This window comes from Macrobrachium rosenbergii, chromosome 54 (genome assembly GCF_040412425.1).
Source record: "Macrobrachium rosenbergii isolate ZJJX-2024 chromosome 54, ASM4041242v1, whole genome shotgun sequence".
Classification (NCBI taxonomy): Eukaryota; Metazoa; Arthropoda; class Malacostraca; order Decapoda; family Palaemonidae; genus Macrobrachium; species Macrobrachium rosenbergii.
Genome location: NC_089794.1, coordinates 40546687 through 40569936, shown reverse-complemented (window position 1 = coordinate 40569936; position 23250 = coordinate 40546687). Strand labels below are relative to the sequence as shown.

The window sequence follows — 23250 nt, the reverse complement described above, 5'->3', positions numbered from 1 at the left end:
GGATGTCACTGATTTTCTGAACCCTGGCCAGATACCCATAATCACAGCTGATCAGCCAATCTATGCCGTAGCAAAGCAGGTGCAGTGGCAGTGGCCTGATCAGTATGGCGAAGACAAGTATCTGGTAATGTTTGGTGGTCTGCACATTGAGATGGCAGCAATGACATCTCTTGGTACTCTTCTTCATGGCAGTGGTTGGACAGGAGCTCTGGTGGACGCAGGAGTTGCTTCATCTGGAACTGCAGAATCCTTCCTGTCAGCTGCAAGTGTAACCAGGACACGGCAGATGAACCAGGTTACAGCCTCTAGTTTGTACAAACTCCTGAGGACAGCATACACTGACTACTGTGCTGAGAAAGCAAACAACAATGAGCAGGCATTAGAGTTTGAGGGTGGTGTGACCTTCGAAGACAGCAGAGTCCACAGTTCCACTTCTGGCACATGGTGTTGTCTATGGAACTTGTGATATTCCTACTGATCAGGTCCTTCCGTGAGGCCAATTTTGTCCTCTACTGCCAGGCATTGCATGAGCTGATACCCTACTTCTTTTCCAACAATAATACAAACTATGCTCGTTGGCTGCCTATTCACCTCAGGGACATGCTTACCCTAGAGAGTTCACACCCAGAGTTGCACAAGGAGTTCAAGGCTGGCAACTTTGTTGTGCACAAGACCAGTCGCCAGTTCTCAGCAATGGCTCTTGACCAAGCTCATGAGCAGACCAATGCCTTTATAAAGGCTGATGGCGGAGCCATTGGGCTGACTGAAGATCCGTCAGCACTCAGAAGATGGATGGTGGCTGGCCCAGAGATCATCCGCTTGGTGTCTGCATACGAAACAGAGGTTCAAAGTAAGGAGTCTAATGAGCAGACAACACACCATGAACAAACACCTCATGCGCAGAAGACATTCTTGGAGAGAGTCAGCAAGCTGTCATTGGCTTTGCAACACTTGGGAAGTCCTTTTCAGGAAGAGAGCCAGGATCTGTATTCCATTGACAACAAAGACATTGCCCACCCCAGCTCAGCAGAACTTCTACAGACACACCTTGACAGAGGCCGCACTAAATTTCAGAAGTTTTCAGACTCTTTGGCAAACAATGCAGTCTCCTTCTATGAGCCGATAAAGAAGAACAGAACTGACTTCTTCAGGCAAGAAGCTGCTCCTGTAGAACAGTCAAAGCAGAAACTTCTGAAGGAGGATTGCCAGCTTTTCTCAAAGCTATTTATATCCTGTCAGAGCCGTGAATGTGATCTGCAGGAATTCTTCCAGCACGAGAATCAAACATTCCCAGCTTCCCTTAGTGAGGGTGGTAGGCTGTACACATGTCAGAAGTCTCAGCTGACCTCGGTCCTGGAGAGTCATGTTACACTAGAAGACAAAGAACCAAAGACTGATGTCCTCATTGTAGATGGATCAGCTTTGGTCCATGCCTTGCCACCAAAGAAAGGAAAGACCTTTGAGGGCTATGCACTTTGCGACTTCTTGCCTGTGATACAATCCTATAGCAGCAAGTACACATCATCACATCTTGTATTTGATGTATACAATACATCCAGCCTCAAAGCTGAGACCAGGCTCCAACGTGGTCAAGGAGGAAGGCGCAAGGTGACAGACAAGAACACAATTCCATCCAACTGGCGCAATTTCCTAAGACACGATGCCAACAAGACAGAGTTGTTCCAGTTCCTGGCAGACAAAGTTGCCCAGATGTCTGCCACAAATGTTGTCATTGCCACGAAAGGGTCTTCTGTCCTCAGCACTCATGAGGCTAGTCTTCAGGGACTGGAAAAGTGCTCTCATGAGGAAGCTGACACCCACATCTTTCTCCATGCCAAATATGCCACAGAACATGGAGCCAAGACCATCACGGTTAAAGCAAATGACACAGATGTTCTTGTCGTTGCAGTCAGTGCTTTCTCCACTCTCCACAATCTAGGGCTAGAGAAGCTATGGGTGGCATTTGGCCAAGGCCAGAGCCTGCGCTGGATTGCTGTGCATGACCTGTGCAACTCTCTGGGCCAGGAGAAGGTGAATGGCATGCTCTTGTTCCATGCGTTCACAGGCTGTGATACAGTGTCAGCCTTCCGGAGCAAGGGCAAGAAGACCGCCTGGCAGACATGGAACATCTTTCCAGAGGCCTCCACTGTGTTCTCCAAACTGAGTCACTACCCTCTCAGAGTGGAAGAGAGTGACCTGAAGGTCCTGGAGAGGTTTGTCATACTTATGTATGAAAGATCCAGCACTGCTGGCACTGTGGATGAGGCTAGACTTGATATGTTTGCCAGAAAACAAAGGGCATATGAGGCCATTCCACCAACCAGGGAGCTCTCCTCCAACACACCAAGCGTGCTGCGTACCAGGCTGGTTGTGTGTGGGGGCAGGCCACCCAGTGTCAGCCACAGCCAGAGAACCCTGCTGAGTGGGGATGGCAAAAGTCTGGTGAAGCATGGCAAGTCCTCTGGACAACCAACTCGCCCTTAGCCAAGAGTTGCCAACAGCTTACCAAATGTGGATGCAAAGCAGGCTGTCGGGAAAGGTGCAAGTGCTACAAGCTGGGTCTTCCTGCACAGCTCTGTGCACTTGCAAATGTGAAGTCTAGATAAATATTGCCCTCTCTTCAGTAGATAATCTAGCTTGAGCATCCAACGTGTCATGCTATGCCTACCTTCTTATCCTCGAATTTTTCAAAGGTGTAGGTTGAGAGACCTATACATAGATTGGTTGCGTTTAGTCCGTATTTCTCTTCTTTTCTTTTTATGGTTACAGTCTTAGACACAATGTTGTATGTGACCATACCATTACTATTTCAGTTGAAAATAGCATATTAGTTAAACTGTCTGATCACATGAATATACCATTAAATAAAAACAGTTGGTCTCTATGTCTGCTAGCGCTGTGGATAGAAAAAAAAACTTTTATGGCAACCATTTTGTACGCCATCTTGGTTACAATTCATTTAGTAAGGGTTTTCAATAAAATGTGTGGTATGGAACATTTTTATAACCTAAAAGTCGAGGTTTAAAAAAAAAACTGGCATATTCCATCCAATAGATGCTCCCAAACCAGTGAATCTCAACATAGATGGCGGCCATTTTGAAAAATAGCCGCCATCTTGGATTTTCAGGTGGCCAGCGCCCTTTTCTAAGAGAGCGTAGTCTTAGGAATGTTTGTGCCAAATTTCATGCTTGTTTCACTATCTGAACGATTTTTACAGCAATCTGCTGCACTAAAAGCAGCAGGTCTAGATTTACTTCCAAGGTAGTATCCATTTTTATATAATGATTTCTTCCCAAGCGTTAGAAAATTTATAATTAATTTAAGTCAAGATCATTGGAATAGTATAGGAGAAAATAAAATTAAAGAAATTACGTATGATTTCCTTGGAAGTATGGCAGTATGCCTAGAAGATGGGAGACGGCTCTTTGCCGCTTAAGAATTGGGCATAGGCTACTCGCCTAACAGTTTTTTGACGGCCGGGGAGAATCAACCTTTTTGTGAGGATTGTCCGGTCCCCTTGACTGTGAGGTACTTGCTGGTTGAGTGGCCCAGTCTTGGTGATATTAGAAGCCGTTACCTCTCTGAGGCTCTTGGTCGGGATGGCAGGTTCATCCTTGCCAAGATCCTTGGAGAGGATGTGGTGTATGATGCCAGTGGCATTTTTAGATTTATTATCGACGCCGGTCTTCTCCCAAAAATATAATATTTCATTCATTTTCTTTCATCTTTTTACTGTTTTTATAGCAGCTATGTTGTTCCTTTAATTAATATTGGCGTCAGTGACCCAGTTGTCACGATCCCAGATAACTCAAAATCATTCATTCATTCAAAATTTGTATACCGGAGGAAACAAACAGATACGGGCTCAGTCTAGGCCGAAATCTCGTGAAGCATCTGAAAAACAAGCTAAGAATTCAGTGTTGCACAATTTGCTTTCCCCATGTTACTTGCGCTAGTCGATTTTCTGAAGTGTAGTCTGCGAGTTTGTAGACATTTCAGCAATTGTCGTTGGATTTATAACAATTCGACATGATTAAGACTAATTAACGGGCTGCTGCAAAAGCACGAGGTTCTGGCATAATAGCCGCCTTTCTTTGACAGCAATAAAAGAGTACACTCAATTTTGAGCGCTAAATCGGCAAAGCAAGCAATTTCCTTCTCATATTAGATCTCTCCCTCGTTCAAATACTTTCCCCTTCTTGTTAGGCACTTAACAGTTCTTCCCCTTTATACCTACCAGTTTCTTCTGATCTCCCATGTCCGCCACAATTTTGTACTAATTATACGCGTATATCTTGGTATTACTATTACGTACGTCTACTGTGTCAGTGAATATGAAATTAAAGAAACCGAAGGAACTGCTCGTTCAGTTTCTCAAATTAGGTCTAATGTTGATCGCCGGTTTAAATGTGTCCAATGAATTTTAGTACCATTATTATATTTCCAAAAGTATATCAAACCTTTTTGACGTAACGCACCAAATTTCCAAGTTTTCCTACACATTCACATCCACGTAACGCCCTAAATCCCCCCACACTAAGTTTTCCGTTGTTGTGGGCAAGGGAGTGTAGCTGAATGGGACCGGGAGCGAAGCTCACCTTGAACCAATTACTACAACAATGGATGGTATTATTGGCTCACGCTAAAGTGTTTTATAATACTGCCACAGGTTCATTGGTCTATCCCTCGCCAACCCCCACCCTTACTAATTATGCCTTCTTTTCAGATTATGAGACTTGCTTTTTCTCTTTAGCAAGAGTAGATAAGCGAGAGGAATGCTTAAACAGCCTGGTTTAAAGGATACATATACAAGATTAAAAGCGGACAAAATCGGAAAAATTTGCAGTGAGCGAAAAAAGGTAGAAGAGTTAGCTGTTTAAATTGTTTTTATGTCGTTCTTTTTAAGAACTTTTGATTTAACATTCAAGGAAACGGACGCTTACCCAGGGACCCCAGTGTTCTTATCCTTCGAAAAAAAAAAAAAAAGCCAACTTTCCCCAGGTATTTGCCAAAAATATGTCTTTCTCAAAACAAGGCTCTGCCAAAAAAACAAACAAATGGACTGCAGAATCTGCTAATGCCTTGAGATACTGATAGTATCACTCGTCGGGGTTCCGGCGAATAAGCAGAGAAAATCGAGTCAAAGTTAGCTATTTATGAAAAAGGAGAGACTGGCTGAGAACATTACGTTTCAGAGAAAGAAAATTGAGTTAACAGCTCATGGGGAGACGATTATTAGGAACTACAACTCAGAAGTAGAAGAGTAAGTCTGAAAATGCTGCTCAGAAAAAGATAATTGAATCAAAGCCTAAGGACTTGGAAAATACAGCCCTAAGAGCACTGAGTTAAAGTTACAACTCAGAGAGAAAACTGAAATACAGCTGAAGAACAAACAAAAAAGATTGAGTGAAAAAGTACAACCCAAAGGAGAGAAGATTGAATTAGAAACTGTAGCTCCAAGGCGAGCGGAACGCCTTCGCCCAATCTTGACAACGTTCACCAAACTCTTGCGAGTTTTATCATTCGGCAAATCTCGGAGTAAATGGAGAACAGTTTTTGTCTTACGCTTTATCTTCCGGAAAATCTCGAATATGGCAATTTCCACGTGACTGCTTGTTACGTGTGAGTCGCCTCGGATGCATTTAGAGCACAAGAAACATACGATACACAAACATTTTATAAATTTCAGTCATCTCCAACGTAGGCTTATTGTGATGAAGACATTGTACTTGCATGTTTCTTTAAAGATAATATTAATATATTTAATATTTTTTAGTATTATTTTTTCACTTGGGAATTTTCCATCCTGAGAAATCGATACAAAAGAAATAATTTATTACTGTTTAATCCTTCTTTTTTGGATTCTTCCCAACAACGGTGCGAAAGAATCCTTTGCTTTTATAATTTAGGCTCAATATTTGATCATTAGGACGAGCCTCTTAGCAGAACTAAAAGATCTGAACAGTTATATAAAACAGCGACTCGTTACTGAAATCGAAAGTAGGACACTGGTTATCCCAAGCATTCACTTAACACTCGAGATTTCAACTTAGCACTTGAATGTTAATGAAAATTCCACTCATGACAATCGCGAGGGATTTTCAACTTTCTTTATTTGATGGTGATGCTCGCCAGATATTTTCCTTTTTTATATACACTGTTTTTTTCAAGTTTTTTCCTTGTTACTTGGTTTCAGAGTTGATCTCGTTAATCTACCTGACTTCTATTCGTGTTTGTTTATACTTTTGGGCTCGTTAGGTTGGTATAGTGCGGTTTTCGTGTTGACTCTTCGTACTGATTTTGCTTTGTGGCTTTGCAGCTGTTGTCATATCTGGCATACCGATGCAAGAGTGGTCATTTATTTTCCGTGTATATATATATATATATATATATATATATATATATATATATATATATATATATATATATATATATATATATATATATATATATATAGTGCGTGAGTGTGTATTGCGTGTCAGAGTTTCATCGCTGTTTAAGATTCAATGGTCCTGTCGTTACTAGATTCGCCCTTGAAAGTCACGAGATCGATCCCGAACTAGGGCTGTTCCCTGAAAAAGATATTGTGCCTCTTCAAACTGCAGCAGTGAGTTATGCACTTGGTAGTTCGTAGACTGTAGTGAGTGAGTCAGAGTCCCGGAAGGCTTCTAGTAACCAGCTCCGGAGAGCATAAAAAAAAGACGCCAGTCACTGCCACATTTACACTTCAGTTGTTGTATCACAGATCAGTACCCTGTGCAGTACACTTCCGCAACAGAAGCCACTTCATGCCACCAAACAGACGATTTACCTGCAGCATGTTGAACCCGTGTTGCAAGCACTCAGGATTTTGCTGGATATGAAGGCTTTCCTTTGCAGTGCGTTTATTGCACCATCTATCTAACCCTTTCTAGGCCTCCCCCCTCCTCCGTAACACGTAGGATTAATGGACTCTTGTTGTCATCCTGTAGTCCTCCAGTTCTTCCACATGACCAAACCATGTAAAAATGTTCTCATTCACACTTTCACTTGCGTTGCTTTTTCCCCAATTATATATATATATATATATATATGTATATATATATATATATATATATATATATATATATATATATATATATATATATAATCTTCATTTCTCACCATTTCAGTTCTTTAGCCAACCGTAGGCCTAGTGTGTAAACGTTTGCTCCCTACAGCTTCCACCTGCTCTCTTTCATTTACATTCAGCCTACACTCCTTTCCTATAAAGGTGTGTTGGCTCAAACAAACCCTTTGTAAGTTTCCACCTTTGCTTTCGTAGACTCTCCACTCCTCTTCTTCATATTTTTTGCACGTACACTGCTTTCTACCTTACTTGTTCCAGTTCTCCTGTGACTCATCTCGTCTCCCATCCTATCATCGTTTCTTATTTTCGCTCTCAAATGTGAATCAAAAGCTTCAGTTTTCCACCATCCATATTCATCTCTCTCTCTCTCTCTCTCTCTCTCTCTCTCTCTCTCTCTCTCTCTCTCTCTCTCTCTCTCTATATATATATATATATATATATATATATATATATATATATATATATATATATAGTATATGTATGCATATATATACTTGAAGTTGTAAATGTATATATATAAATATACATATATACATACATACATCTATATACATACATACATACATATATATAGGTATATATATATATATATATATATATATATATGTATGTATGTATGTATATGTATATATATGTATATTTATATATATACATTTACGCTTCAAAATATATATATATATATATATATATATATATATATATATATATATATATATAGAGAGAGAGAGAGAGAGAGAGAGAGAGAGAGAGAGAGAGAGAGAGAGAGAGAGAGAGAGAGAGAGATGAATATGGATGGTGGAAAACTGAAGCTTTTGATTCACATTTGAGAGCGAAAATAAGAAACGATGATAGGATGGGAGACGAGATGAGTCACAAGAGAACTGAACAAGTAAAGTAGAAAGCAGTGTATAATACTGTCAGTATGTTGTCCTTGTTGATTTAATTAATTACTTTAGTAGCGTAAGTGTTTTGGGTATGGTATGATAAGGGTAATTGGATTCTGATTTATTTGTGTATAATTAAGAGGTTCAGGCGTCATTTCTGTCTTTGAGTCATGTATTAAATATTAAGTGATTTTTCTTTTTGTCAGTGTTTATTTCTCCCCCTTGAATAGTCTTGCACATTAAGTGGTTGTATTCGGCGTATTATTCCACCCATTGTGGACGTTATCGCAGATAAGCGAATATTGAAAGCGATATTGACAGTATAAAGTGTGTAGTGGTCGAATCAGGCCATTACATTTAGAACGGTGCTGGTCGTTTCGGCCGTAAGTCACTTAGGCCGTAACATCCAAAACAATGTAAGACGTTATGTTTATGGTATTTACCGTTATGTTTATGTTATTTACCGTTATGTTTATGGTAGTTACCATTATTATTTGATGTTTTACGTACATCCCCAAGGGGATGGTACTAAACGCGGCATCCATTTTGCACGTAAACGTGCTTACGGCCTAAATGACTTACGGACGAAACGACCCGAATGCCATTTAGAAGATCCTTACAACATAATTATTATATATATAATATATCTATATATACTGTATATATATATGTATATATATATATATATATATATATATATATATATATATATATTATATATATATGTATGTATGTATGTATGTGTGTGTGTATCACATGAGGCAGTTTTCCCTATCAGTGGCCGAGATGCTCAAAGCGAGGCTATATTGCATCCCACTCACCTACGACCAACAAACAACATCCTTTTCTGAAATCGTAATTACCTCGACGTATTTGCTCTATCCCACCAAGGGACAAAATGATCTTTATGGCTTCTCTTGGTGCAGTTACGAGGGTCTCCGCATTCTTGGCGCCATGTTAGTACTCTCTTTCAACTCGTTTTTTCGACTTTTTTTATTTTCCTTTTTCAGCTCTTAGCATTTATATAGTCGTACTCTGTGATTATACGGAGCTAATTATTTTTAGTTATTATATACGTTTTTTTTATATAGGAAAATGCTCGGTGAGCTCTAAAATAACCTAAAATAAAACTGGAAATGCGAACAATTTCAGTATCACATACAATGACGAAATCAGCGACGTCTTTTAACGATGACAAGAAAATTTCTGAAGTTCGTGATAATAACGTTCACGCGCTCTGGAACTATCTATAATCAAAATGTCCTAAACTTTTAAGTACCATTGATGACAATAAAATTTTCTCATCGCAACTCTATTGGCCTAGCGTCGCAGTCATCAAAAACCTTACAGAAACAAAAGAAACTAACTGACGTCTCAATAGCGTTGTCACAGCGAGGCAGTAAAGTCTTTTTTCCCCAGGTGCGTTATCTTTCAGTGCCTCTCAGGGGAGTATTTCAAAAAAGGGGCGTGGTCCAGGCTCCGTCACATATGCAGCCTCAGGCGGGTTAACCATACACGCAGGACCAACTTACACACGAACACTATCGAAGCCAACACGCTACTGACGACCATGGGGCATTGGCTACGGTCTTTATATATAAACTTGATTTCCCCTCAGGCTCCGCCCTCCTTGACTTCAGTCAAGTTCTTCGGGGTTTGCTCACATGCGGAGGTCTTCGCTAGGGCTACGAAGAGCAAAATAAAGAATTCAGATTTACGACTAGAATAAAACTGTATTTTGACTGGAATTGGGACAATACAGAATTAGCGCATAGTATGAGGAGGAAATGATTTCATCAGTAGTTGCCAATATTGAATGGCATTATTTTACCGAAAAAAAATGCTTTTGCGACTAGTGTTGATAATGGCCACAAAGCTTTAAAAAATTAAGAGAGGCAAATGACTGGATAATCTCGGTCAAAGTTCTGTTTAGCTAAAGGGGAGGATTCTGCCTACTCTCAGGTGGCCAATGTAACACCCATCAAACTACCTCTTATAACATTTACTGCGTGGAACTCGGTAATTATTAGATGATACGGTCCAGTGACTCTCTTATCTTTTCTCTAAGCTTTGGAATCTTCGCCCTGCTTCTGGTTTTCCTAATTATTATAACCTTTCTGCCTCCGTAGGTAAGCCCCAATATATGTTCTAGTTTTCTTGTACCTTCGGGCCAGGGTTAGAAGAGGGTATTATCCAAAATTGGACATAATAAACAAATGCAGCAAGAATGGAGTACTTTACATTTCACAGATACTTCATGGACGTAACAATCACTAACTTTGAGTATTTAAAGTTTATTCTGATTCTCGCATCTGCAGTATGTTTACCACTGTGAATACAAAGCTCATATATATATATATATATATATATATATATATATATATATATATATATATATATATATATATATATATATATATATGCTCGAAACTAAGAATTTTACCAGCTCTTCCATTTTAATCCTCGTAAATGGGTTAGAGACAAAGATTCGCGCTCCTCTCCCCTCGGTCCTAGAGTTCCTCGTTGGGCGGGTCGGTAGAGTTGCTGCCTAGCACTCGCTAGGCCCGAGTTCGAGTCTCCGGCCAGCTAATGAAGAATTAGAGGGATTTATTTCTGGTGATAGAAATTCATTTCTCGCTATAATGTGGTTCGGATTCCACAATAAGATGTAGGTCCCGTTGCTAGGTAACCAATTGGTTCTTAGCCACGTAAAATAAGTCTAATCCTTCGGGCCAGCCCTCTCTAGGAGAGCTGTTAATCAGCTCAGTGGTCTGGTAAAACTAAGATATACTTTTTTCCCCTCAGTCCTAGAGACAAGTACTATTATTATTATTATTATTATTATTATTATTATTATTATTATTATTATTATTATTATTTATTATTATTATTACCATTGGCTTGAAATTCAAGCTTCCAAAGAATATGGTGTTCATTAGGAAGAAGCAAGGGGAAGTAAAAGGAAAAACTAGTGTGATCTTGTTGCAAATATTGCAACGATTTTGGCACCATAGCACAGACCAAACTACTCCTCGGAAAGTGCTGATACAGCAAACTTTTTTCCATTAATAAGGTCTCAATTTTTTATGTCTTATTTCTTGTGTTTCTTCATTGGAGGGGTGGGTAGAGCTCTCGGCCAGCACGCTGTTGGCCCAGCGTTCTACTCTCCGACCGGCCAATGAAGAGTTAGAGGAATTTATTTCTGGCGATAGAAATTCATTTCTCGTCTTAATGTGGTTCGGATTCCACAATAAGCTGTAGGTCCCGTTGCTAGGTGACCAGTTGGTTCTTAGCCACGTTAAAATAAATCTGATCCTTCGGGCCAGCCCCAGGAGAGCTGTTAATCAGTTCAGTGGTCTGGTTAAACTAAGATGTTCTTAACTTTTTCTTGTGTTTCTAATCCTCCCAGTCTCTTCCTCTTCTCGTAGGGGAATAGTGCGGTGCACTGTAGGCATTACATAAGGTTCTTTGCAGCGTCCCTTCGGCCCGTAGCTGCAACCTCTTTCATTCCCTTTACTATACCTCCGTTCATATTCTCGTTCTTCCATTTTACTTTTCACCCTCTCCTTACAATTGTTTCAACCTTATTCTCAGCGCTGAATGACCTCGTAATTCCCAGCACTTTGCCTTTGGCCTAAATTTCATATTTCAGTTCGAATCTCTTTCTGTAATATTTAAAACATGTCAGTCACCGTGATCTTATGGAATGTCTCGTATTTCTAGCAAATTATTTAAAAAGGAAAACTCTGAAATCATGCTCTCAATATGGTCGACATACTGCAACTGTTCATTTCTTGCAGTCAGGTTTCTCACAAGATCTTCCTTTGATTCCTCAGTCGATTCATCACAAATAATAACTTTTGGTGAAAGCTTCTTAAACTTCGTAACTTTTCATCTTCATAAATATGCTGTCTGCGACTTATATCCCTCACTAGGCCTTAACTGCATCTTTCCTTTTTTTAGTTTTCTATAAAAGAAAGCTGTTGAGATAGCTACGTGTCTGTCCGTCCGCACTTTCTCTGTCCGCCCTCATATCTTAAAAGCTACTGAGGCTAGAGGGCTGCATATTGGTATGTTGATCGTTCACCCTCCAATCATCAAACATATCAAATTGCAGCCCTCTAGCCTCAGTAGTTTTTATTTTATTCAAGGTTACAGTTAGCCATGATTGTGCCTCTGGTACCGCTATGGGTGCCAACAACACAGGCCACCACCGGGCTGTGGCTGAAAGTTTCATGGGCCGCGGCTGAGAGTTTCATGGGCCGTGGCTGAGAGTTTCACACAGCATTATACGCTGCACAGAAAACTCGTTTCTTCGGCGCATTTTTTACTTGTTTCTTTAACATTCTACTCTTTGTCTGCAAAATCAACAGATATTAATTTTTCTTCTTATTTTCTTTTTATTTTCTTCTTAGTCTCAGAAGCTTATGAGGAACTTGATGTGTCAGGGTTGAATAGGCCTATCATTCCGATCTCACTTATGAATTCTATTTCGCTTTATCTACATTTGCATTGATAAGACTAACTGTACGCAACAACGTACCCCAAAATCGTTGCCAGGGATTTTAGCTTATTATCAACAGATCTCTCTCTTCTTTTGTATATTCTTGTCACCAACACACATACACACATAGTAGATCCAAATTACATTTTTGGATCCAAATTACTTTTTTTCCCACTTTCAAATTACCTTTTTCACTTCCAAATTGCCTTTTCCACTTTCAAATTACCCTCTCCACTTCCAACATTTGAACATTGGAGGGCGAAAAATAGACTTTTCATTTTGATCATTTCCTATATTCTGGGCTAGGGCTAGGATAGGATTATATACTGTACATAAATGTATATAGCATTTAACGATATATATATGCATATACAGTATATATATATATATATATATATATATATATATATATATATATATATATATATATATATATATATATATATATATATATATATATATATCTCGTTAAATACTTCTGCTATTAATCAGCAACACTTTTCAAATTTCCTCTACTTTTTAGTTATCTGTAAAAGAAAACTAATTTGCCGGCTTTGTCTGTCCGTCAGCACTTTTTTCTGTCCACCCTCAGATCTTTAAAACTACCGAGGCTAGAGGACTGCAAATTGGTATGCTGATCGTCCACCCTCCAATCATCAAACATACCAAATTGCAGTACTCAAGCCTCAGTAGTTTTTATTTTATTTAAGGTAAAAGTTAGCCATGATCCTGCTTCTGGCAACTATATAGGATAGGCCACCACTGGGCCCTGGTTCAAGTTTCATGGGCCGCGGCTTATACAGCATTATACCGAGACCACCAAAAGAGATCTATTTTCGGTGGCCTTGATTATACGCTGTAACGGCTGTACAGAAAATTCGATTGCGCCGAAGAAACTTCGTGCATTTTTAACTTGTTTTTTATCTTCAAGGCTAAAGTTTTGAAGAAAAAGACAAAATTTGTCGTTACAATACTCCAACTATATATTCTTTTGTCAACAGTTGTTTCAGCCATTAACTCATGGCTATCATGAAGACAATTTTACGTTTGGAACACGTAGCTCTTTTTATAAAATTTTTATCACACCATGATTTATGTACAATCATTAAGCTACAAATGTTGTTGAATGTCCATTTCACGCTACTTCGGGAGTATCCCAGAATGGGAATTATCACAGAAGAGGAATTTTTAAGTGACAAGTGGATTTGCACTGAAGAGTCCATGATAGCTAATTGGTACGTTTGGAACAAGTAGCTCTTTTTACGAAATTCTTATCACGGTGTGATAAAACTTTTTATAAATACAATTTCCCCGCTCTCGATGGGTAAACAAGTACGGCAGATTCGGCATTCACTTACACCTCTGGCTCTCTTGATGGTTCAGTAGTTATCGTCGACTGGAGTCGTTGGAAGGTACTGTGTTGAGTGATCGAGACTCTTCAGTACCGATCCATTTATCACTTAAAAATTCCCCTTCGGGGATGCTCCCGAAGTAGCAAGAATTGGATATTAAACATTTGTAGTTTTACAATTGTACATAACTCATGGTGTGATAAAATTTCATATATATATATATATATATATATATATATATATATATATATATATATATATATATATATATATATATATATATATATATATATACACACACATATTGAATGACCTATACCAGTGTAAAAATAAATTATTTTATTATTTGGAGGAAAGGGGGCTGTGGAGTTGGGCGCACTGCATGGGCAGTAATGTCCTTTCAAGCTCTTCTTTCATTCAGTATATGTTAAAGTAGACGAATTGTATAGAAATTTAATTTTTAAAGATAGGACAGTTTAAGAGGTAAACTAATGTCATAAGAGTCGTGACAAAAAAAAATAATAAATACCTATAATGAAAATGACAATGTTTGACTTGCAATTTAGACTATCATTCCTACCATCAATATAGAACCACATACGCCTATAAAGTAAATGGTGAAATGGTACATGTAATCTTTACAAATAGCCTATATAAATGTTTCGATTTGCAAATACATTAATCGTGTAAAATTGATTAATCAGAAACATGGTAGATCGAGATGCAATCGACTGTTTCCTGGAAAGTTTTTCTTCCTTACTATAGGCCTAACGCTGTTTCAAAAGTTCAACCCTTTTTTATGTAAGCCGTGCTAGACTCACTTTGCACTGCTGTCTTCATTGTCCCGTTCTAACCCATTTCCTCTATTCATGGTCCTTGCAAAGTTTGTCTCAGGTTTTAGCAGTTGTCAGGGAAACCTGATGCCCTAACGACGTCTGGGTTTCAATGATGGTCACCATCCGGTTACTATAATAACAACGTCCAATTCTGCCAAACTCCAGGGTTAAAGCGTTTTGAAAGTGCGCTCGCGCACCGATTCGACCTCCTTGCTCACGCTCAACATTTATCCTTGCCAGAGAAGCTGGGCATAAAAGGAACTTACTAGATTAACATGGCAGCGTTTCAAAGGTATTATATTGGATCCAAAAAATATGCCAAAAAAATAAAGTTTTAAGAATGCATGAAAACGTCTGACAAAGTCAAATGGCTCATCAAATGAAATGCTAGCGAGTTAGTGCCTAGAATGAAAGCATTTATTTTTTTAATCGTTGTCTTGTTACTTTTTCTCCCATCTTCCATTGCTGATATTCAATTCAGTTATGAATCAGAAAAACAGATATTTATGGTTATGGGAAGTCGGGATTTTCTGTTTCAAAATTCAGGTAGGAAACCTCGTCATGCAATGACATATTGAGTGGCAATACTACTGATCCAACCGAAAAAATCTGATAATAAAAACAAAAACCGTCTTGTGTTCTGTTAATTCAATGAATGTCCAGGAAAAGAAATATTTATGGTAATTAATGTCCCTGATTCTTCATAATGGTTCCAGAATAAAAGTAAAGATGTCATGAGTCCAGTTGAAAACGTCATCGTGCACCTGGCACGCTGCTAAGCAAGGACCAATCGGTGAACGAGTTGTTCCCCCTGGATTCCTTCGTCTTCAGTCAGGCACTGGAGCTTGTTTTGCTAACGTGTGTAAACATCTTGTTCTCATTTTTTATATTTGTCAAGATGGTGAGAAAAAACCTTTTTTTGCATTAATTCACAACTTTTTTTTTTTGCATTATTAATAGATAGCTATGCTTGAATAGTACAGAGAACTGAATGGAAGGAGAGAGATTGGTGGGCGGATGAATGAAGTTTATAATTCTGGGAAACTAAATTATGTGTAGAAATAACGAGTAGTCCAGACCTTGTTGTTTATTTTTGTTTCCAGACCTACTTGCTGTTTTCCTGTTATGTGTCCAGATGTTGCATTACACTGTTATCACGGGTGGGTGCCTTTAGTGCCTAAAAGCATGAACTTGAATGGTTTCCGCCGAGAAGCCAAAGGGCAAGGCTTTACGAAGCATCTTGTGAGTTGGTGTAGGTTCGCGAGAAGACAAATTTTATTTTTACATTGTTTCTTTTGGTGGCGTGATGTCGACTGTCATTTTCATGTTTTTGTGACTTTAGCTATTCGTGTGTTTCCATTACTCAAGCGGCGCCAGCCGCTATAAATTGCAAGCAATTTACTGCTATTAATCGTGCTTTTTAAAATTATCTTTTATAAGCACTGCCAGCCAATGTACAGTATAATAGACTGTGATGCATCACAGATTGTTTATTGAACTACGCATTGTTTCAGAGGTATGGTGCTTGAAGAAGATTAATATACCTTATCATCGGGACTAATCCGTAACCTAGTCCGCATGGACTTCATGTCATTGTTGCTTGTTTGAGAAAAGGGTAAAAATAATGCTTGAAATATGTAGCATTCTTCTTTCGCTTTGTTTAAATTATACGGAGATTACACGCACACACATTATTATAATATATATATATATATATATATATATATATATATATAGAGAGAGAGAGAGAGAGAGAGAGAGAGAGAGAGAGAGAGAGAGAGAGAGAGAGAGAGAGAGAGAGGATAGCCTATAGCCTACATTGAGAACATTTTTTTGTCTTTCATAAAATCAAGTGTGTCTATTGATTACTAAGTTCATTTTGCTTCTGATAACGAGAAAATGATTAGCATGAAAGATCGGCCATCAGGAGACGAGTATTATTTCGTCGAAGTCCTCCCTGGCTTAATCATATGATGCTATATATTTTGCTGCGGCGACCCATTACCATTGACCTAATTTGTTTTTTTAGTTTTAATAGACACAATGGAGTATAACAAAATGGGTCTACATCGCTTCCGTCTTCGCTAAGAATTAGACCTAGGATTTCTTTAAGTGATATGAGTGAGGCATCGCTAAATAACGAAAGCACTCTCTCTCTCTCTCTCTCTCTCTCTCTCTCTCTCTCTCTCTCTCTGTGTGTGTGTGTGTGTGTGTGTGTGTGTGTGTGTGTGTGTGCAGATATGGTCTAAGCCTCCATTTATATACCGACTATGCTGTACGTGAATCGTCTTGAGATTCCTTCTCAAATACCCTTTTGTGCCAATTTCTTACGCCTTAAGTTATGTAAGAAATAAAGGAGTGAACGAAATCTATTTGATTAATGTTCTATTCCAGTTGGGATAAAGATATCCTCGTCGAGTTCCTCACGTTTTCAGTTATGTAAATAAGCATATTTTTAGAGTATTCATCAATGATACCCTACTTTCCCTCTCTCTCTGTTTCATTCCTTATACCCCATTTGCCAGCCACAACTGATGGTTATCGATCAGCAGGTTCCCGATTATTGCCTGGGTGAATATTAGCATAATGATTTTTTTAAGGAAATCCAACCATGTCATTTATTCCTTGACTGGAAGCTACCTAGGATTAAAGCTTGTTTGAGATGAGCATGCTAGCACTTTCGCCACAAGCTTCCCCCCACCTCTCCCCCCAACAGACGAGAGAGAGAGAGAGAGAGCAGAGAGAGAGAGAGAGAGAGAGAGAGAGAGGCGTAACAGTTGTGGTCATCAGATAACAAGATCTTGTCTCGTCGCATTACGTGTATTTCAGTCTTCTCATATTTCCGTGTGGAAAACGAATCTTGGCTTCAAGGTGATTTTGCTTCCTTAGTATCAGCGCGTGGTACAAATCAGCTATGATGAATTGCCCGGGTAGGCAAACGTAATTATTTTTTTATTTTAAAGCAGACGTCAGTGGTATGAGCCATACAGTACCTTCTTATGTATTGATCAGACTTGTCTCGTAAACAGTGTAATGAACGGTCATGAAGATAGGGAAAAACGAACGGACGAGGGTAAGCAGAAAGGTTTGAATGAAAAGATTTGCGAATAGTGTGGTGTTTGGAAGATACACACGTCATTCGATTGTCGAGGCTTTCGTCAAGATGTATGAATGAGCTTTGTAGGAGTAAATTATGGGAGGAAAGTTTGATTTCAGATTATGAGGAAAAACTGCAGGAATTTTATATATATATATATATATATATATATATATATATATATATATATATATATATATATATGTATGTGTGTGTGTGTGTGTGTGTGTGTGTGTGTGTGTGTGTGTGGTGGGGGTTGGTGTGCACGGGCTGGAGAAAATAATTTACTGAACAAAACAAATTAGTACCATAATATTGTTGAATCTCGGATAGCTTTTTCGTCCCATTTTATCCTTACTAATTATTTCTGACGTCGATGACAGCAATCCCTTGCGATGCCACTTGACAGAAATATAATCAATCACTCAGTCGTTTTGTTCAGCTACTCTTGTTCTTCTTACCACAGATTTTGGTGTTTAACCTTTTCTATTTATTACAGGAAAAAGCAAATCCGTTTAGTTTCAACCAATAGGTATTTTTGACGCAGAATACACGCGCGCTCATGGCACTTACTACTAACTGTCATTCAAACAGGCATTTTAGGCATTTTCACCCACCCCCTCAACCTCTTCTCCAACACCACGGAGATTCTTTTCTGAGGTGCCCAAGAAGCTTCGGTCCAGAGCCCTTTCATCCTAAAAAGTTCTTTTTTAGACGTATAATTAGGTTTTTCTTTTTTACACTAATTTTGTAAAAACTTGAGTTTGGATTCAAAAGTTAAAAGACTAACTAAGAGATATAAAAGAAGATCTGTTAATGAAAATGTTGCAGAAAAGCTAAGTATATCTTAGTTTTACCAGACCACTGAACTGATTAACAGCTCTCCTAGGGCTGGCCCGAAGGATTAGACTTATTTTTACGTGGCTAAGAACCAGTTGGTTACCTAGCAACGGGACCTACAGAAACTGAAAAATTAATGAATAGAAATGATGGTCAGAGTCAAAGGATAGCATATAAAGCAATTTGAGAGCTGAGTGGCGGTGCTGGTAAGCTTAAGGACATACCAGTCAGGGATATGGAAGGTAATTTATTGACCAAAAATGTTGAAATCAGAAATACCATAGATGGAAAGAGCACTTTGAGACAGTTCTTAACAAATCAGTCGCCCCAGAGGAGGATATACCGCCTGCTCAGGAAGATTTAAATATTGATGAAGGTGAGATCAGGCTAGAAGAAGTAGTTAAGGCAACAAAGCAGTTAAAGAATTATAAGGCACCAGGAGAGGATGGTTTATTTCCGGAAATATTTAATGAGATATGGGTGACAGAGATAGTACCATCAGGTTGGAAGTTCCAAATAAAGGAGATCTGAGTAGTTATGGTAATTAGAGAGGAATCACTTTGTCACCTGTAGCCTTGAAATTTTTCAGTAGAGTATTGTGGAATAGGTTGGAGCCAGTGGTTGAAGGTACTCTGAGCGATGAACAGGCCGGGTTTAGAAAGGGGCGGGGTTGCAGTGATTAGATCTTCATAGTTAGGCATTTAATGCAGCAAGTTAATGAAATGAAAACTCCGTTAAGTCTGTTTTGTTGATTTTGAAAAGGCCTTTGATAGTATTTCGAGATGGACTACGGGAAAAATAATGAGGCATTATGGAATAGGCCTACCGGAAAAGTTTGTGAGGGTTATTATGAACATACATGAGGGCACATCTTGTAAAGTGATGGTTGATGGTAGTTTGAGTGATCCATTTGAAGTTAAGTCTGGTGTGATTCAGGGTGGCATTCTGTCTCCTCTGTTGTTTGTATTGGTCGTGGATTACGTTATAAGAAGGGTTAAAAGAGAAACGGATGCCGGTATACTCTGGGGAGAAAATGGGAACTTCTTGACTTGGATTATGCTGATAGTATAGTTTTGATATACGAGGCAGAAAAGATGCAGAGAGTGTTGAATTGTGAAGGTTGAAAGGTTGTTTTGGTTGTAAATAGTGGAAAAACTTAAATCATGAATACGGATATTGAAAATGCACAGGATTGTCTAACTGAAGGCATGGTTCTAAAGCAAGTGGATAATTTAAATATTTAGGTACTTATTTAAATAAGGATGGTTTTCTGAGGAAAGAATTATAGAAGGATTACAAAAGGCTCATAAGGCAATGGGAATGCTTAAAAATATTTGGAATAATAGCAGTTTTTCTGTGCATATACAAAAATAAAAATTTATAAAGTAATGGTTATGACTATTTTGATTTATGGGCGTGAGTCATGGTACAGTACAGTGACTTCGAATAATAAATTCTTAGCATTTGAAAATAAGGGGATCAGAAGAATATTAGGAATTAATTGAAGGGATAGGATATCAAATAGCAAAATTAGAGCAGTAACGGGGTTGCAGCTGGTTGATGAGTAGGCTATGTTAGGTTCTCACGCTGGAAGTAGTTCCTCGTTGGACAAGTCGGTAGAGTTCTCGGATAGCACTCTGCTAGGCATGAGTTCGAGTCTTCGGCCGGCAAATGAAGAATTAGAGGAATTTATTTCTGGTGATAGAATTCATTTCTCGGTATAATGTGGTTCGGATTCCACAAAAAGCTGTAGGTCCCTTTGCTAGGTAACCAGTTGGTTCTTAGCCACGTAAAATAAATCTATCCTTCCGGCCAGCCCTAGGAGAGTTGTTAATTAACTCAGTGGTCTGGTTAAACTAAGATATACTTAACCTTTTTCACGCTGGAAGTGAATAGGCCATGTGTATAGAAGACAGGGGATAGTACGAGATGCACCAGGGTGGGTTGCCCTTAGTAGAAGAGGTAGAGGTAGGCCAAAGGAGACGTGGTTAAGGATAATGAGGCGGGAAGTAGATGAGTTTTGGGGAGATTTTGAGGAGTTAGCCCAGAACAGAATGTGTTGGCGCGCGTTCATTGAGGCCCTATGCATCCCCATGGGTGCCACAGGAAATGTTTGACTGATAGTAAAAACCAATTTTATCGATAACTGTATTCTACTATAGTTACGTGATAACGAAACTCATGCAGTTTTGTAACTTAAACTAGCAGTTCAAGGCGAAATACGCCACTTCTTACACATTGCAGTGTTATTCATATGAGTGCAAACTAAATGATTGGGGAGAACGTGCCCAGGACCGAAATCTGGAGAAGAGGATAAAAGAAAGCTGTGGTGTCGATGAAGAGAGAGGGTTAATCCGTAATTTGAGCGGTTGCCGTGAACAGTGATGTTCGATGGAGCCATAGTACTAGCGTTTGCTTTTGTAAAGGAACATTTATGTAAACTTAACATGATTTTGTTTTCAGGGTTTTATTGGGTTGTTGCTGAACTGCCTGGTTTTGTACTGCGCTTGGAGCATCCTATACCGGGTGAGTTTGAAGTTTTGGTTTTTAGTAAATATAGGCAAATCGCCCTCCACCTAAAAAAATTCAATTTATGGCATTTCGTTTGACAAATAATCCCAGTCTTTCCTCTCTCTCTCTCTCTGCTACAGGTGGCGTTTCAGTCATTATTTTACTGGGTAGATTTAATTTTTCAAGATGTTGTTCTTGTTGCGATACTTTGCAAAAAAGATACACGTTGACATGTGAGTTTAGGGACGATGTATAGGCCTATACATCCTAAATATCTTTCTGTTTCAGTGGATTACTGGACGGCCCAGACGAGGTGTGGCACCACCTCAGTCCTGCCAAGATAAATCGGTTAAACGGGAGGTGGAGGAAGACCAAATAGAATTTTGAACCTGAGATTTCATCTTCGAAGAAGTGCTAATCTTACGGACATCCTTCTTCTTATGTACATTATCATTTAACCCAAGGAACCCAGGATGCATCCTAGGGGAAAAGAAAATTTTCAGGCATTCGTTAATATGAGATTAGTTGATGCCTTTTCACTTCATAATAACATGGATAAGGATGTGATTTCGGCTTGAATGTTTTTTAATTACAAGTTATATAACTGTAATCGGTTCCATTTTAATTTTTTTTTTTCATCTTTATACGATATTTAGTCTGTTAACAACATTTTGACGTACATTAGAAAGGACTTATACTTAACTATTAGTAGGTTTAAGAGCTTGCTCATATTTTTTATGTTATGACTAATTTTCCAAAAGCATTCTTAAAAAGGAAGTGGCAGATTATTATGCATTGAAGACCAATTGTCACATTTGACAATTGTAAGTTGCTACTATCATTTACAGTATATATAGTGACTTTTATAACAAATAAAAAGTATATTTTTGCACTGTAATATTTTTGTGTTGCCTTTTAAGTAGTTTTAATTTACTATTTTTTAACAGTTTTATGGGCAGCACATGGACATAAGAATCGTTATTTTTTTGGTGTTATCGGCTCCTTCTCCTGACTAGGTTCCCCCAGAAAGGTCAGTAAATAGAAGCAAGAGCAGTGAAAGTTTGACATGTCGCCACTTCACGGGATTATTTCACAGGTTTGTTGGGAAAATTACCACGTGCAATTATTAATTAAATCTGTGGGTTTTTTGTGGGAATTTCAATGAAATGTGGACTTTTCTCAGAGTTGGAATTCCACGGTATTTGCAACAATTTGCCTCAAGTACAGTATGTTGTTGCCTTGTCATTTGCTACCGCACTGAGACATGAAATTGGTAATCAGTTTTTCAGTTTGAGTGTAGATGAAAACATTAATGAGGCCAATATTTCATAAGTGTTATATACATTCAGTGGTGGATAATTTTTATCGTTTGACGGTGATAGGTGATGTAACAGCCAATACACGTTATAAAACTGAAAATTTATTCCGGTTGAGGATGGCCGTAATGTGAAAAAAATTTATTTTATTAGGAACTGATGGAGCCAGCTGAATGACTAATGAAACCTTATGGCTTTCCAAATTGTTACGAAATGGTAATGGTGATTTAACAAATCAGAAGTGCGTGTCACTCCCTTCACCTCTCTGCTAGTACAGCCTCAGATTGCCTTCCTACAGTTTTAGATTTCATGGTAAGAGAGACTCATTCTTGGTTGTCTAGAAGTTACCTGAATTAGCCTCAACTAGATTGGAAGTACGGTTGGAGGCACTAGCAGATCCAGAAAAATTTCATGGGTGGGGGTCGGCACCAATTTTCATGTTACGCACACACAGATATGTTTTTAATTGGCTTTATATTTTTCCCCGTTTTCATATTTATTTATGTTATTATTATCTAAATCTTCAATATTATTTTATTATTTTTCAGGGGGCACGTTGCCTGGTGGCACTCCCCTCCCCCTTGGATCCGCTAGTGGTTGGAGGCTGTAAAGGTAACTGTAGACCGGTGGGATGCTTTAAAACTTCATTTCGAAATGTCTGCCTCTAAGGAACGTTGTCACACGTCTAAGATTTTAAACACTGCATACAATCATGACCTAAATAAATTGTACTTTTTTACTTGAGGAAAACTTTGAATGAAATTGTTAAGGTCAACGCAATATTTCTGGCAAACAATGCAGA

General features: G+C 38.6%; 1 protein-coding gene and 1 long non-coding RNA gene across 4 annotated transcripts in view; one reads left to right on the top strand and one right to left on the bottom strand.

The window, feature by feature from the left end:
* Positions 1-9565, bottom strand: part of LOC136835006 (uncharacterized) — a 49021-nt gene extending 39456 nt beyond the window's left edge. Inside the window, exon 1 of one of the 2 annotated variants that reach the window (XM_067098018.1) lies at positions 9360-9565. The gene's annotated coding sequence lies outside the window, so the exon portion shown is untranslated. Of the gene's footprint in view, positions 1-8855; positions 9296-9359 lie in introns of those variants that run through there. The other variant, XM_067098020.1, reaches the window with a different exon arrangement.
* LOC136835007 (uncharacterized) overlaps positions 1-22024 on the top strand; it is a 34234-nt gene extending 12210 nt beyond the window's left edge. The window contains exons 1-3 of one of the 2 annotated variants that reach the window (XR_010851953.1): positions 15505-15585; positions 21085-21147; positions 21421-22024. This is a non-coding gene — a long non-coding RNA (uncharacterized lncRNA). Of the gene's footprint in view, positions 1-15504; positions 15586-21084; positions 21148-21420 lie in introns of those variants that run through there. The other variant, XR_010851954.1, reaches the window with a different exon arrangement.
* Positions 22025-23250: the final 1226 nt, after the last annotated feature.